The 16,812-nt window shown below is 44.3% G+C and overlaps 1 long non-coding RNA gene across 1 annotated transcript; it reads left to right on the top strand.

The window, feature by feature from the left end:
- The first annotated feature begins 328 nt into the window (after window positions 1–328).
- On the top strand, window positions 329–1,159 carry LOC146287641 (uncharacterized). The gene is made up of 2 exons (XR_014755183.1): window positions 329–507; window positions 903–1,159. It is a non-coding gene; the product is annotated as an uncharacterized LOC146287641 (long non-coding RNA).
- The last annotated feature ends 15,653 nt before the right edge of the window (window positions 1,160–16,812 follow it).

Here is a 16,812-nt window from a genome sequence, read left to right as displayed (position 1 = left end):
GTGTCTTCTTACTCCGGGAGAAATCTTTAAAAACTGTTGTTGTTTACAGGTCAGCTGATAAGTGATTCACTGTGAAAGACAGGAAGCCTTTGCGTGCCCTGTGGCACAAACAAAGCATTCTGTAACGTAAACGTGTACTATCGTATTACCCAGACTGTGACGCTGGGCGATTTCACCCGGAGCTCGTCTTGGCTGTGCAGCGGTACGTCAAGAGCACGCGCTAATAATAGACGCAGCCTTTCGGGGTGGCTCGAACAAACGACACACATTTAGCTAGCTAAAACACGGAGACCTTTCAGCACAGGACATTGCAGCTGGACTTGTAATTAAATCAGGACCTACATGACGTTTATGTGCTTTTTCCTTCTTAAAGAAGATGGTTGTTACATGTGATAGCTCTGGTCACACTGCCATTTGTATTTAATTGTATTTAATAAAGCAGTGACTGGGTTGTGATCTAGTGCCGTTTTGGACTCTCCCAAATCGGATTACTCTGATTGTGAATAGGTTAGTTGTGTGAGGTGACACTAAAATGATGCACTTCTGTCTTGTGGAAACGTTGGTTATTGCACATTACATCTGTCAGAACTGATGTGTGACTTGTGACTTGAGGCCTTTTAAACTTACTAGATGAGAATTATTGTTGATGTGTTTCTTGGACATAATTTGACTTTATAGTCCTTTAACCTTAGTCCATGAACCATAACCCATAAGCAACAGATGACTATACTCATGTGTAATACATTTTCATCCCTGCTTTCAAAGATCGAGTCACTGGAACAAGCTTACAGTAGCAGTCAGATTTATTTGGCTCGAGGGAGTTTTAGGACATTTCGTGTGTCAGAAATTCAGGTCTAACTTTGCGAACAGTTAACTAATCTTCGCCTTATTTAATTTTGTAGTGAATTGAGGCACCCAACTGTTTAGTTTCCTGAGACGAGACCCACCAACAGAGAGTCTGTATTGTGAATGAAGAGAACTGACCGTTTTGCCTGGAATGCTGACGATGGATTTATTGACGGACTCTCTCAGCTGAGACTTAACCGTGATTATGTCTGTGTTGACTGGAAACTAGCCTTCTCAACCTTTGGGACCATCAGTGGTTCACTTAAAAGTCTGTTATGGAAGCAAATCTAATAAATATAATGAACAACACTGACATCAGATTTTTGTGGTTGTTATTATTGCATCGTATGAGCAGCGTCCAACATTTAAATGTCTGCAGTTTCTACAGCGTAATAGCTTTTGATATCCCAAGACACCTATAGAAATTCTGTTGTTAAAGTATGAAGGATACCACAGAATTGCTACGCCGCTGGAAATACAACTTCCCTCAACACTCCATAAAACACGCGGCTCCCCTGGCTGCTCCAGGTCATCCTTTAGACAAACAGACAGGCTCTCAGACCATTTATTCAATGATTAAACCCTGCTCTCTATCTGCGAATAATGAAAGGAGCATGTTATTCATAAATATGTAGACACACAGAATGTTCCCACAAAACATCTCTCCAAACAGGATACACAACCTAAACATAAAGACAAACAAGCATGATGTATAGCTGTTTTACGTAAGCGTTTCTGTAAGCATTTCAAAATTCCCAGAGCGTGTAATTGGAGAGCAAACAGGGTTAGAAAACCACTATATCACTGGTAATTATAAGTGGCGAAGTAACAGCCGTTTAACGGCCACAAGGACAGGATCAGGCTGTGATACATTACCAGTTTTATTTACAATCTTACCTGAGCTCAAGGATGGAGGCCAGCAACAACTTAAGGATGGCGTCGCTACGACAACTTCAACCGCTGCTCGGGGAACAATGGATGATTTTAATAGGAAACGACCCCATGCTGTGTTCTAGTGTGGACTGTGCCATTTCGCACGCGTGCACATTGGGATTTCCTGTGGTTAATGATTCAACATCTACAACCTTTAACTAGCATGCTGTTTGTCTTTTGTCTGTGTATTGTGCATAATAAAGACATTGCATGCCTTTGCCATAGGCTTTGTTAGTGTGTTTGTATACACACTGTAAAGCCAAGACATTTTGAATACTTGTAACTTTTGTGGAAACTGATTACATCAAACTATTTCAGTAATCTAAGCAATTTCTTTAATAACCCCTTATCAAGGTTTACATGACAGTATGCACGTTTGTATTAGAGTAATTGGACATATGAAATATATGTTTGGAGAACATGAAAGTTGTGTTGAAGCTTTCATGGTTGTACTGAATGTTAAGTTGACTGTCCTCTGACTTTTATGAAGTGAATTGTTTAGAAACAGCCTCCACAGGCAGACAGCCATGTGATATATCGTACCACCTACAGTAAATGACTTGTCAACAAGTAGGAAGTACACTTTAGTGTACAGCAGACTGAGGAACACAGCCCACACCCACCTCTCCAGGTCATCAAAGACCCGGAGATCCACTCTCCTGCGCTCCACTCAGACATAAATCTCTGCTTATCTCAGCCCTGAAACAGCAGGATTTCTCTAAATATCTGCTTTATATTAAGTCACAGCCTCTAAAAGGAGAACAAAGTCTTGTAGAGGATATAAATAAGAACCCAGGGTGAAGCCTTGAGCAGATTTACACTGCAGGGCTGGGAGAAGGGATTAGCCCTGCCACTCTCCAGCCAGGCTGGGGGCAGGAGTGGTCCACTACAGCCCTGTCCACGGAGGCGGATGTCCCAGGGCAGAAGGACCAGGCTAGGTCCAGGAATGCTGCAGGTCACAGGGTCATCAGCACCCCTTTATACTCATAATCAGGGCCCAGTGATTGAGTCTAAATACTCCCCTGACCTCAAACTAGCCCCTTAAAAAGAAAACAAGACATTTTGGACGTAGATTATGTCTTTGGTGTATTGAGATTGATGCATTGCGAGGCCATTGCTTTGAACCGAGCAACCCTTCATGAATTAATTTATCAAAGTTTGGTTTTCTGCTTTTGAAGGGACTATTCACACTTCATTTGGTAAATATGGGGAGACGTGAAGGGTTTTTACAAAGGAGATATTGTTATTTTTAGATTAATCTGTTGAATATTCACTTTCAAGGACATGAAGAATATTAATCAAGATATTTTGTTTTGTTTACAGCTCAGATTCCAGTTAATCAAGCATTGACATTACCTGAATCTTGGTATTAAGTTGCCTCTTACATAAATCAATTTGTAATTACTGTACATGTTTTAAATGACCAAAGGGAGGAATTACTTTTTGTCCTGTTGCTCTCAAATGTTCGTACGGATGGAGCTGAAATAGCTCATTTAGAAGGAAAACAGCCGGTGAATGTTTTCTTAATTTTGAGGTTTCTTTATGGCCAGTATTACTTTCATCATTAAGGGCTCCAACATTCACTCTCCGTCTGTGACACATGTAACTGATGTAAAGGTTCTTGGGGTATTTCCACAAGCCGACAGAGCAGAGAGCTTGTCATTAAGTTATTTCACTCTAATCTTTATGGATCGTGAGAGAGAACCCAAGCATAATCTCAGCGTAAACATTGTGATGGTCATCTGAACCTGCATCTTCTGTTACACTCCACAATCAGCCAACTGTAAGTTCAATAACTCTGGACTTCTACGCCTTCAAGGTTCTGCAAATAAACACCTTTGGAATTTGAGACCTCTGCAGTTTTTATTGCTACAATTTATTCAAAATTCATTGATTTTTCATTAAATCTTAGTTGAGAGAACCTAGTTTCATCTTTTTGGCTCCACAACATTATCACGGCAGTGTTGACATGTGACTGTTTGGACGAAGCATTCGATACTATAGATAAATAGGAATGGTTTAAATGGTCTTATGGTCGTGTGTTGCTTCTGTGTATGTCTTATGAAAAAAAACACTGCCACTCTGCAGTCGTAAAACACATGTTTCAAGTATGTGTTACCAAATACCTGTACCTCCATGTGTTCCTAAAGGCCTTACCCCGAAGGCCCTCCGTGTGGTCTGTTTCCTCAAGATCTCCTGGGAGTGGGATTAGTCTCAGAGACTAAAGGAGGCTGAAGTTCCTCCTCGTAGCTCTCTTCCACCATATCCTGCTCTGAACCGATCAGCAGGTACAGTGACAACACAACCCTAATTCAATCAATCAACGTCTTCAATTCTTGAACCGTCTGTCTGTCATCGGTAGACATACCTCCTGATTTTATCATCTATTTTTCTGAGCCAAACACTGCTTGTTGACTTTATACTGAGCGATGTCTTGTCCAACATCGCTGCCATAGTCGTGCGGGTCAATCTCCAGCAGCGAGACCGAGGTTGTTCGTATAAACAGCTCTTTGTTTTGACCTGTAGTGGACATGGGTGTAAATACAGGCATGTGTGTCTATATCTGGAGACTAACATTTCATCGTCCACACAGATAAACCTCTGTTTCCTGCGGTTCCTCATGACACTAACAGTGGCTGCGTCAGCGCCCCGGGCCCTCCTCCTGGGTTTGGAGGGGGTGGGGGGGCGGGGGGAGGTGAGGGGGGCGGGGGGAGGTGAGGGGGGCGTCAGAAGGAAAGAAGAGGCCCATCTTTACCCCTCTCCTGAGAATGCTTTTGAAACTCTCTCCAGAGTAAACAAGAGTTAACCTGTGGGACAGGGTCTCTCACCTCACATGCAGGCCCTACAGTACGACGGCCAGTGATGGATGCAGTGTGGCTGAAGATCTCTCCAGAAAAATATACAGTCCGCTCACTATCTCCTGTTAAACTCCAGCCAGCTGCACCCTGGCTTGGTCTAAACCTGGGGTGCTTAAGATATTACACGTCAGCTGTGCTAACAACCACACCTCTCGCAGGCGGATGCAAGACTGAAGTTATCATGTAGAGTTGCTTTTTATTGCCAAAGAATACATGGAGGAGGAAATAATGTCCTGGATGAGGTAATATGAGGGGTTTAGAGATACAATAGGACTCTTTTACACTGTGTGGCTTGTGCACACTGAGGGAAAAACACACTCGATCTTTGTTGTGAAAGTTGCCATCAGTCTCTCATGAATTCTTAAGACAGCAAATTAAAGAGAGGAGAAAAACTACAACAGTGAAAAATTACAATGTTTCATTTTTTCACAAAATGTTTTTAAAACCTTTTGAAACTTTTCTTTACAAACTTTTTTTTAACAAATGTGTTTTGAAACCTTTTGAAACGTTTTTTTCAGAAACATTTTCAAGACTTTTTTCACATAGGGAAAGAAGAGGAGAACAGAGAAGCCTAAAACAGTGTGTGTTAAAGCAGAGCACGATAGAGTACAGTAGAGTACAGTAGAGTACAGTAGAGTATATTAAAGTCCTTCTCAAGTACTCATCAATGATGCAAACTTTTTTTCAGAAACTGAAAAACATTTTAAAAAAATTACTTGTTGAGTATTTCACTTGTCTTTCATCAGTAAACACTAACTTATAATATTGTGAGGACTATTTGAACACATTTAAACAACAAAGTAATTGCTTAAATTCGACAGTAAGTATTTGTTTCAACAACAATTGGCTGGTGCTTTATGTCTTGTTAAAATGAGCCTTCTAAATAATTGGCCACTTTGACGATCATAAGAGTAAATGCCTCCTATAAACATCTTTACTGAGGTACAAGGAACTTGAATGTGATGACCAGTTTTATTGTAACTTTAACTGTTCTGCTCGACGCCTGTCTGAGTGGACGTTCTACCTTCTTAAATCTGTGTTCTATATCAATAAACCCTCTCGATTTAAAGAAGCATCGTCAACATGTTTTAGAACTGCTACAGTGTCTTAGCTACGGGCACGTTTGTGTGAAAAAAAATGGATCACGTTATAGGAACATGCAGAGGCCTGTACATTCTAACAGTCTAGCTGTGACCTCAGGATTGACATAAATACAAGATCCTGGTGGGGAAAAATGTTTTCCTGTTTTCCGTCTCACACCAGAGGATGTTTATGTTTGGGATGGGCAGCAGGAGTGAAGGCTCCCCGCACCACTCTCTCTCTGTCCTGTCAGCTCGTATCCAGCTGAATTGCTGTTAACCACAGGCCCACAGAGAGCCGGTTTAGCCATGCAGAGCTGCTAAAATCATTATTTTAAGATGAGGCAAAAGAAAGCCTGTCAAAAAAGTCATTAAATGTGTTTTCATGTTTAACTGCAATAATGCACCAGGGCTTGGCCCGAAGAAAGAGTGTTTGAGAGTGTCTTGCATTAAATATGATTTTTATTTCAGGAATCGGGAATGTGTCACTTTCGCTAGACAGTGTCTGCTTAAAATTGGTCTTCATCTTATCAAGGTTGTGTCAGAGAGGCTGCATCAGGCAGGTTGTGTCATAGAGGCTGCATCAGGCAGGTTTTTATGCCACTCCTTGCCACCCTCATATCTCTCTCGATGTACTTTCCAGAAGGAAAATTGCTTTTTATTTTATCAGTAAATGACCTTTTAAAGACGATTAAAAAGGAAGCATCCATCTTCAGTTGAGCACCATCCTCAATCTCCCAGTTGTCCCACAATCATAATCAAAGTAAAATATTTTTTTAGACCATCGCCTAACCGTTTTGTGGACGACTCTCCTGATCAACGTTAAAAGACAAACATACCATGGTTTTTCAATCTCCATTCTCATTAAAAAAACTTGGGAAAATTCCGGTGTTGAAGTATCCAGGTTTTCGAGGTAATATGCTTGGAAAGGTTAAATATAAAATACACTCCATAAGTAAAGTTTGTATTTTTAACCAACAATTCCATAAAGCAACTATTTGTTATTGACAACAAATTGTTTTGTGAATCATTTATGAACGTTGGCGTTGAGACCTCGGCAGATTTAAAAACAACTTCCTGTGAAAAAGCCTGTTGCTGAGTAGAAACACCGTGGTGCTTAGCGCTGGGTGGCCATGTAGCACCCCTAACCATAATGATGCCTTTGTATCACAGAGTGCCTTTGGCTTCCCGTCCAACACTCAGCAAGGATTTCTATGCACACATCTCCCTTGGCCGGATGAGAGTTTCATTGTGCAAGAGTACGGCAAGAATTGTAGCCTGAGTTTAAATAAACAACGTTACCACCCCTCAGGCAATTAAACAAACATTCATGATAAAATCAAGTTAGTTCGGAGATTCAGACTGAACCGCTCCAGTGTCGATTCTATCCTTCTATGGACATAGCCTACGTAGAATGTAACCGTTAAGACTAAGAAAGCGCTTCAAGCAACGTGCTAGAAATTGAACGGCAGAAGCAGACGTTTTGAAAACATCCTCAGGTTTTTCACTGCTTACATTACACAGAGTTATTAGTTTGGCCTCAACAATCAAAGCAAATCAAGAGTCCCCTCTCTGAAAGCCAATATGCGTTTATTGGCCTTGGTGATGCCGCTATTCCAGCTGGTGGCTCCATACCGACTCTGCTCCACTGAATTTAATGGTCCCGGCAATATGTCACGAGGTTTGACGTTGGAGCCAACGTGCACACATAACTCTGAAAACGAACCGTGAAAGTTTCATTTTGGACCGTTGTTTCACAAAATTCCGACCCTCTTTTTGACTTTACTATCAATGTGGCTCATACGAGAGAAATATAAATAGACAATCAATTGCCCGTGTTTTCACAGTCCACATCTGTAAAAACAAAAGGTGTTAAAAGATTTCGGGGAGGAAGCACTTGCTATGAATCACTCATCAGAATCGGTTCAAATGAAATATTCGACTGGCTTTCAGAAGATTACCTATTCCCTCAGACTTCTCTTTTACACAAGCTAACAGGCCCTGTTGAAGTGAAATGCACTCATACTGAACATGTTGGGTTGGGTTACAGGTCTCCAAGGTGCCGCGGTTTCACAGTGAGGCTAGCTGTGGCAGCATGGTCGTGTTCAGGGTTCGGTCTTGGCAAGACTGAAAGCTCCTGATTTTCCCAGTGCTTGGTGTTTTAACTGGGAGTGTGAGGGGAGTCGAGTTCACAAAGCTGCCACTGGGACAGATCGAACCTGGCAAACAGGAACAAATTGTCTGTAACTGTTGAGAGCTCTTGAAACCTGCCACGACCACACACGCTTTGACGGCCCAGAGGGGATTACAATCGTCTTCAGACAAAGAGGCTGAAGTTAAGGAGTCTGACAGAGTCCCAGAGTCCTCCCAGCCGTGCAAACCGAGGTCAGCTGAAGTCATCCAACGACAGCACCAGAGGTAAGAGATGTGTGTGTGTGTGTGTGTGTGTGCGTGTGCGTGTGTGTGTGCGCGTTTGACTATGTTCCAGCATGAAGGTGACAGGAAGGACATTATGACGTTTAGGGGCGGAGCAACATCAGACTGTCCTCAGCCTGCCTCCCATTGGCTGAGACCGGTGGTGACTGTGATGATGCTGCAGGTGTGTCTTCGGCTGTCGATTGTCAGGGAGGGGGGCGAGAGGGGGAGCTGTCTCCCACGGCAACATCTGCAGCAGCGAGTGGGCCAGAACAACCCTCACCCCACAACCTGACCTCCGCACGTCTCCATCTGGAGCCAGACCAGTACCCGGGGTAAGGGACGAGTCCTGGAGGTCCTGAACACAGAACACACGGCGCCCGGGCCAGCAGGGATGGAGATGAGGGATGGCTGCAGCTCTGACTGCTCACTGGCCAGCCTCACAGGCCTGCCTGACGTGGCTGCTGACAAGATGTCTAAAGACAGATCTATTCACGGATGAGGATGTCAGAAAACAGACGGGGGATGAAAAGGAACTTTGTCAGAGTTGGTGTCAGAGCCTGAGGGGGCGTGTCCTCTCTACGGCCATGGAAATGTGTGTTAACGTTGAAACAGTGTTTCAAATACTCTGCCAAGAACTAGAGGCCACTCGTGCTCTCCAAACCAAATTACCAACTGTTTTTTTTAACTGACTTAAATCTTTTATTAATTTTTTAACCTTATTCACTAGAAATACAGCTATATTTTTTGTTCTGTTAGTTTGTCCATAGTGGGCAATTGATGTAAACTAACATGGATCATGGCGTCATGTTCCACCAGACTGTATTGTACCTTGAGAGGAAGCTGAAATCAACAAGATGCAGTGATGTCTAACATGCAGCCTGAGCAATAATGAGGCCTTAATGAAATGTAGGCTGGCAGCATAATGACTCATAATGGCTGATGTAGAGTCCAACTGAGGCAGTTCTGCATGAGCTGCTGTTATTACAAAGACAGGGCTGTAGTACAGACCGCTGCCTCCAAATCCCCAGGAATCAGCCACCGACCCGGTCATTTGCAAAGACCTGCCCTCCTGAAGGCAGGCAGGTCTGAGATCAGAACGGTCACCAGAGAGCGTTCCTCGTTGGCCTTGTGGTTGCTCTGAGATCAGAGATAATATCAACCTGAAAAAATCAGCCATTTGGAAAATGTCCTGCGGGAAATCTTCCGAGCTGCAGCAGTTTTCTAGCTTCACTGTATCCTTTTCAGAGTAGTTAAACATGTGGTGGTTTTTTTCCACATTTGCACCTAAACCCTTGGTTGTAAATTTCCATTACCTTCTTGTGGACGATGGCTGAATTGCCAATTTGTAAGAAAGGTGGTGTTTGGTCTTATCATTTAGCCTGTAATCTTCCTCTGACATTTACGTGCTTGTACATGGAAACACCTGGGAAACAGTGTTAATGAATAATGCACAAGGTTCCTCTAGGCAGATCTTGAATCTCAGCTTTTAAAATAAGGGAGCTTAGCTTGGCCCTCCAGCAGAAAATAACAGTTAAGACAGTTCACTTGTATTCTTATTGAAAAGCAACACAATTCACCCTTAAACATATCTAACTTTAATTTAATGAAATTCTCATGTCCCTTGGCAATCACACTTTTAACTACATGACCTTAAACGACTGAAACTAGTTTGTCACAAGGGTGAAATCATATTTTACATCTCACATAAACGCCGTATGTGGATGAATACTTGAATAGGAAAGTGTGCTTCTGAGCAAGTCTCCTTAAACACAATGAGAGGAAGCAATGCCATAGAGGATCTGGCAAAGCACACGCCTCTGTGTGTGTGTGTGTGTGTGTGTGCGTGTGTGCGTGTGTGTCGTGTGACCGGCCGGGCTGGTGTATGTGCCTCGTTAGCATTTCCCCTCCACTTCCTGGCCCTCAGCTTGGAGAGGTTGTGAGCGCGTGCAGCTGATGAACACCCAGAGAGAAGGCCACAGTCTAACAGCCATCAGTTATAACGAGCTCAGAGACCCAAGGTTTTCATGTTCAGCCCCTCTGTCATGAAGGAGGATCAGAGCAGTGGGAGGGAGACTGACCGGACAGCTAACAGACACTGTACTCTGACCATACAGAGAAGATATCTAATAGTTGTTGTTTGTTTTATGTGTTTGTATGTGAACAGGTGAACCAAACCTTTCCTACTGTTATTGAACTCAGGTTCCTGTACTGTAACTGTTGTGTGACAGAGGCAAAGGAGTATTTTCAAACTTGTTAGCTTTGTTTTCTAGGTTGCTTTGGCCATTTACCCCGGCCGTACGCTGCTAAACACAGTATTCTTTCCAAAGAAGCACTGTGTCATCATCCCGTGCTGGCAGAGCAGTGGTGAGACACTGCATTTTGTGCTGGCACATACGAGACAGGAAATGCAGTTGCTCATATTCTGTTGACGTGTCACATGTTTGTGCTTTTTCACAGAGTGAAGCAGAGCTCAGAAAAAGATTGATTTATGCCGACATCCTGTCCAGAACCCACAAACCACCGTGACGTGGAAACTGCCCAGTCAGAGAGAGAAGGAGAGGGTCAACTAGGGAAGATTGTTACTGCCATCTAATGGCACAAAAAACACCACAATTGGCTCTGTGGCAGTTGGGTATTTAACATCTGCAAATTGTCTTCTCTTTTTGAATCAGGAGGAAGAAGATTTGATTTTCAGTTACCGAGGTCTAAAAAGGAGAATTGATCACAGTAAAAAGATCCACACCTTGAAAATAAAACAAAACCCCTCTCTGTGCTAGTGCTGTCGGTGGAAGACTCTATCAGAGTGCAGATCATGGAATTCCACCGCTGAAGAGGTTTTGAGAGATAGGATTGAGGGGGGGGGAGGGGTTGGAGGGGTTATCTGAGGGCGTTTGAAGGCAGAGGAATCGTTCGTTCTTCTGTCTGAAGTCGCCAGTCCTACCCAGACTCTGGGGGCTGATAGCTCTTAGGAGAAGGGGGGCATGAATTACAGTCAGGACCAGAGGAGTGCTTTCTCCTGTGATGTAATTCACCAAAACTCCCCGAAGCTGAAGCGCATTAGTCATTGTTACCCCTTCACCCTTCACCTTTCTTATCCTGGGTCCTGTCGCGGGGAATGTGTTGAGTTGTGGCCTGTGTCCAGAGACCAGGACAGGTCAACATGTTATCACCAGTCAGGACAAACAGTGTATTCATGGTGTACATTAACAGCAGAAGAGATGATACAATAATGACTTTAAAAGTTCCAAAGGGCATTTCAATTGTCCAAAAAATGATGACAAATATTTATATAATGTGTGTGTATATGTGTGTATATATATTATATATATATATAAATATATATTGTTGTAAGCGCATATGTGTGTATTTTCCCTGGTCTTCTACCACAGCCATGAAAGAGGGTGGCTCTGTTGTCTTAGTGTAATTTCCCTCTAACAATGTGGTACTGGGAGGGGCAGCACTGCAAATACGACCTCACAATGCTTGCCAACCCTGTGGTTGGCAGGAAGACCACGATCATTATCAAATCATTATGCTACTTCCACCCACCACCATACAACACAGCATGGAGTGTGTGATAAAAGCTCTCATTAATAAAGACTTAAGAGGCGCACAACAAAGAGGACCTTAAGTCAGGCGCTGGGATGTGACGACCAGTGGCAGTTAAACTGTCGCTTTGGCGTGTTTACGAAGCAGACCACTTCTTTTTTCTTTTTGAAGATAGCCCGTGTCATGCTGTCCTGCAGCCAGCTGCTCTCACTGATACAGCACAGGCAGGCTGGCTCAGCTGGACTCATCAGAGCTTGTTTGCCATCATTTGTTCAAGTCTATGAAACACACGTTCCATGTTTCTGTAATTCCATAATTGTCCATGGCCATAATTCATTACTGAGGTGATTTTCTATTTCCCGATATGGTTGTTGGTTTAGCAACCTAATTGATTTCCCCCAACAGTAAAGACATAAGTCACCGGCGGTATAAACCATCAGGTGATCGTAGAGTGCAGTGCATGGAATATTAATTACACATTGGCCTACATGTTGGGGTTGATAAATGGATATCAGATCCTGAGGAGACAGTTCCCTTCTGAGGGGCTCTTTCACCAGCGATGTTTCAAAGGGAAGGTTTAGGTGGATACTGCCAGTGGTCTTCACAGGTGCTGCCTTATCACCTGACCAACCCCCCAGGGGCCCCACACATTAGCCTGTCGGAGATACCCAGAGAGCCAAGTGCTCTGTGTGTGTGGGTGTGTGTGTGTGTACACAGCAGGGCTCTGTGTGTGTGTGTGTGTGTGTGTGTGTGTGTGTGTGTGTGTGTGTGTGTGTGCGTGCGTGTGTGTGTGTGGCTCTGGGTTTCAGAGCTCCAGAGATGTACCCTGAGGAGATTCCCTCCACACTAGCTCAGCCTGGAGGATCTCAGAGTCTGGCCTATCACGTTACGCCAACTCCTTGGTGTGTGTGTGTGTGTGTGTGTTTGTGTGTGTGAACATACCAGGCCATCTAGCTCTGCCGAGGGAGGGTACGTTATCTTATCTCCCAGTTGAGCAGGTTTGGACTCCCCCACATCTACAGCACCGATTCCCCCCCTCCCCCCCCCCCCTCCCTCATCAGCCTCCAGCAGTCTGAAGCACTGAATCAGGATCAGTTTCTAAGTGACCACTGGAAACACAAGCCCTCCCAGCAGATTAGACAGTAATCAGGGCTGAGACTGATTCTAGCCTCACGCCCCGCACAACCAGTGACCCCTGACCTTCAGCTAGGAGACTAATGATTGTTCTTCGGAGGAGAAACAGTAGCTTTCTAATTGTGAGACTGTATACTGTTGATCCGCACACACAGAGGAAGCCCATGTTTAGTTTTTTTTTTTTCAAAGATGGATTACCCCTTCAGCTCCCAGCTCCATTTCACTCGAACCTTGTCCCATTGGCGGTAGAGGGCAAATAGCCAATACATGACCCCCTCTCCCCCTAATCCTCCTTCTCTCCCTCGGCTGCAACCCAACACGTATCTACAAACACTGTGTGGCTTGGAAGTGTAGACGGTAAAGTAGTGTATTGTGTTTGTCATGACAGAACTGTTTCCTGACCCACTACAATGGGCCAGTTCAATGTCTGTCCCAGCGTGTCTATGTACAGTGTTGTCAACCTAACAAGACCCTGTCTGTTGGTGGGTTACATGCTCAGAAGAACTTTAGTGCTGCTTCTAAACCAGAACGTGTGAGCTTCCACTAAACCAGAGCTTTAATGCTTCAAAGCTTTGCATCAATAACAAACAGACTTAAAGACGTGCTGTACAGTGTGGGCGTATGTGGTGTTAGTGCTTGTGGATTAGACCCTTTTAAGTAAATTGGCGATCTGATGACAGAGTGCTAAACAGTGATTCCCTTCCGATGACACAGAGACACAGCTCACAGCAACAGAAAACAACAGTGGTCAAATCCAATCTTAGGAAAGGTTGTTTACATATATCAATAGATGCGTATGTACTGTGTATATCATGTGTTATCCAGCTTGTACACCTCTATTTGAAAACATCATCAAGACAGTTTGTCATTTTGTTTACCAACATGTTCAACCAGATCCAACTACTTCTGATGGCATGCACAGAGGGTGAGCTGCCCAGGTACACAGGGCTGTGAGGCGTCTCATCAGAGGGTGAGCTGCCCAGGTACACAGGGCTGTGAGGGGTCTCATCAGAGGGTGAGCTGCCCAGGTACACAGGGCTGTGAGGGGTCTCATCAGAGGGTGAGCTGCCCAGGTACACAGGGCTGTGAGGGGTCTCATCAGAGGGTGAGCTGCCCAGGTACACAGGGCTGTGAGGCGTCTCATCAGAGGGTGAGCTGCCCAGGTACACAGGGCTGTGAGGGGTCTCATCAGAGGGTGAGCTGCCCAGCTACACAGGGCTGTGAGGCGTCTCATCAGAGGGTGAGCTGCCCAGGTACACAGGACTGTGAGGGGTCTCATCAGAGGGTGAGCTGCCCAGGTACACAGGGCTGTGAGGCGTCTCATCAGAGGGTGAGCTGCCCAGGTACACAGGGCTGTGAGGCGTCTCATCATCCCTGCAGCGGAAGACTGATAATCAGCCGTCTAATTATTCCCCTGTCTCCAGACTGAGACATAGAGAGGCTCAGCAATGCTGACTGATTAGCTGCCTAATGATGTAAGGGTTTAGCCCTGCAGCCAGGAGAAGGCCTCTCTAAAACCTCTTCCTCTCTGTGTTCCTCCAGCAGCCCTGGTTCTTAACCTGCCTGTGATTTACGACACTGGGTCCAAGCTTCAAACAAGCCCCAACAGAGGCCCTAGGGGCTGGGCGCATGGCCCGCACACCAAGCCCCAGCTGGCCCCCTGGCTATCAGGTAGATGTGCAGCCATGTTCCCGGGCCCTGGCCGTCCGGACAGCTGACACACACACACAGAGATGCAAGGAGGGTGAGGAGGAGATGAGCAGAGCACAGCAGACAACACACTGAGGTATGTGACCCGAGACAGGGAGAGAGGAATGAACCCCGCCCCCCCCCCCCCCCCCCCCCCCCCCCCCCCCCCCCCCCGTCTGACCCTGACACACATGTGCTCACACAGGCCAGTGCACCCCCACTTCCCCTCCACACACTCATACACTTACTCATGCACACATACACAAAAATAACATTATTCTGGTTGAGTTGGTGTGAAAAAAGGTGAGATAAAGTGGGCTATGTTTGGGGGGGTGTACCGCTTCCAGAGAGAGAGAGTGATTTCAAAGTAATTTGTTAAGTAATTTGTGTGTTTCTAGTCAGAACATTTGTCTGCAGATCTTCAGCTTTTGCGTTCTAATTCCCCCGATTTTGATCAAGCTGCCTGCTATGTGAACACGTGATATGACTGAGTTATGAAGGCTTTTGCCATCGGGGTGGTCTCTATTGCCCTCTACTGGACGACACCAACGCATTGTGTTTTCATATAATTTAATAGTTGATGTGTCTGACTGATTGAGATAGTTGAACATAAAATACACTAAATGACATAATCATGAACTTGTCTACAATCTAACCTTTACAGTAACCGTTTTAATGATTCTCAAAACTACTTGTGTTGAAATGTTTGTTTAAAGTTTCTTACCAGCAGGGGGAGCTGTTAATCCATGTTTAGAATGAACGAACACAATCACCGGCTCTCCAACATGCTTGGCTGTTGCAATTATATTTTAGGCCATTTTAGCAATATCTAATTTAATTTTAGGGATCATAATCAATTAGATGAAGAATCTTTGTGGCCTAAACACAGAAAGTTTTTTTCTAAATGGGTGTGCTAGCCTTTGGCACTATGTCACAAACCTGCTCACGTTGCAGTTACAGTAGAACATCAGTTCAGCTGCAGGTTAGCTTTTGGGAGATAGCTAGAACTTCTGAATGCTGCATAAACCCAACAGAAACAGGCCAGTGTAATAACATAGTATGTAACTAGCTAAGTTCCCAGGCTGTGATATCAACACCCTGTATTTTTGCCCTTCATACTGGTTAGCTTTAGCAATTCACAATCGCTAGTTAGCTCAGGTGTACAAGCTACTTACCGGTCCGTGGGTCAGATGATCAGAAGAGCTTGGTTGGAGCTAGGAGCAAAACGGAGCACAGCCAGCTTCTCCAGGTAAGCGACTGCCTGCTAGGATGTAGGTCTGGGCGGGCGATATATACAAAATAATTGATATTTCGATATTGTCAACATTTTTACGATATGTGATATATATCTCAATATGTCTGCTAGGGTGACCAGATCTGAATTTGGGAAAAAGAGGACACTTCGTCACGGCGGCGGTGGCGGGGGGGTGGGTGGGGGGGGGGTTGGCATCTACAAATGTCACAAATTAATTGACATCACCAGGCGAAAACTTTTTTTTAAGTTTGTCCGTGAACTTACATTTATGTTTCGACATGGCTGCAGGCGTCATGTGTTGTTGTAAACAATGCGACTCTTGGAGGCGGCAAGGTGCTTAGTGTTGGAAGATTGGAAATGGCAAAGTATCATACCAAAGGCTCAAAATGATCGTATTTGGAGGATAATTATTGTGCGTCTGGCAAAACTGAGAAGGCGGTCTACCAATTCTCTCTAGTCAGAGCTCGCGCAAGAACGTGAAACGTATAGCCAAAACTTGTAAGGGCGTAATAACTAGTTTGAGAAAGACACAGAAACACAAATATCCGACGAGGCAAAATCCTGGACGATTTTGGAATCCCTGCCGGACGCATTTTTTAGATCTCTAAAAGAGGACATGTCCGGGTTAAAGAGGACGTCTGGACATCCTATGTTGCGTTTGCATAATTTTTTATTTTTATTTTACCCCTATTAGAAAACAACAATAATAATTTAGATAGAACAGCTATTGTTACAAAGTACAACATGTGTAGTGCAAATTTAAGCAGTTGCCATAACATGGTAGCCTTGCAACTTGACAAAATGGACCACACATGGAACAATTCATGCAGGGGTCCTTATGTGACAGGACAAAAAAGAGAGCAAACGAGAGTGCACAAACGCTGTGTGTGTATGTCTGTGTGTCTGTGTGAACACAGAGGATCCAGACAGTGATCTTTTTTTTATATTCGATATTCACGATATTTTCACATTTTACATTGTCGTCAAAATTATCGCAAATATTCAATATATCGCCCAGCCCTAGTAGGATGGTCCTATGTATCTGATAATT

Source organism: Hypomesus nipponensis, chromosome 5, assembly GCF_054491055.1.
Source record: "Hypomesus nipponensis isolate SF chromosome 5, ASM5449105v1, whole genome shotgun sequence".
Lineage (NCBI taxonomy): Eukaryota > Metazoa > Chordata > Actinopteri > Osmeriformes > Osmeridae > Hypomesus > Hypomesus nipponensis.
The sequence above is the reverse complement of the archived record's forward strand: the minus strand, read 5'-3'. Positions and strand labels throughout refer to the sequence as shown.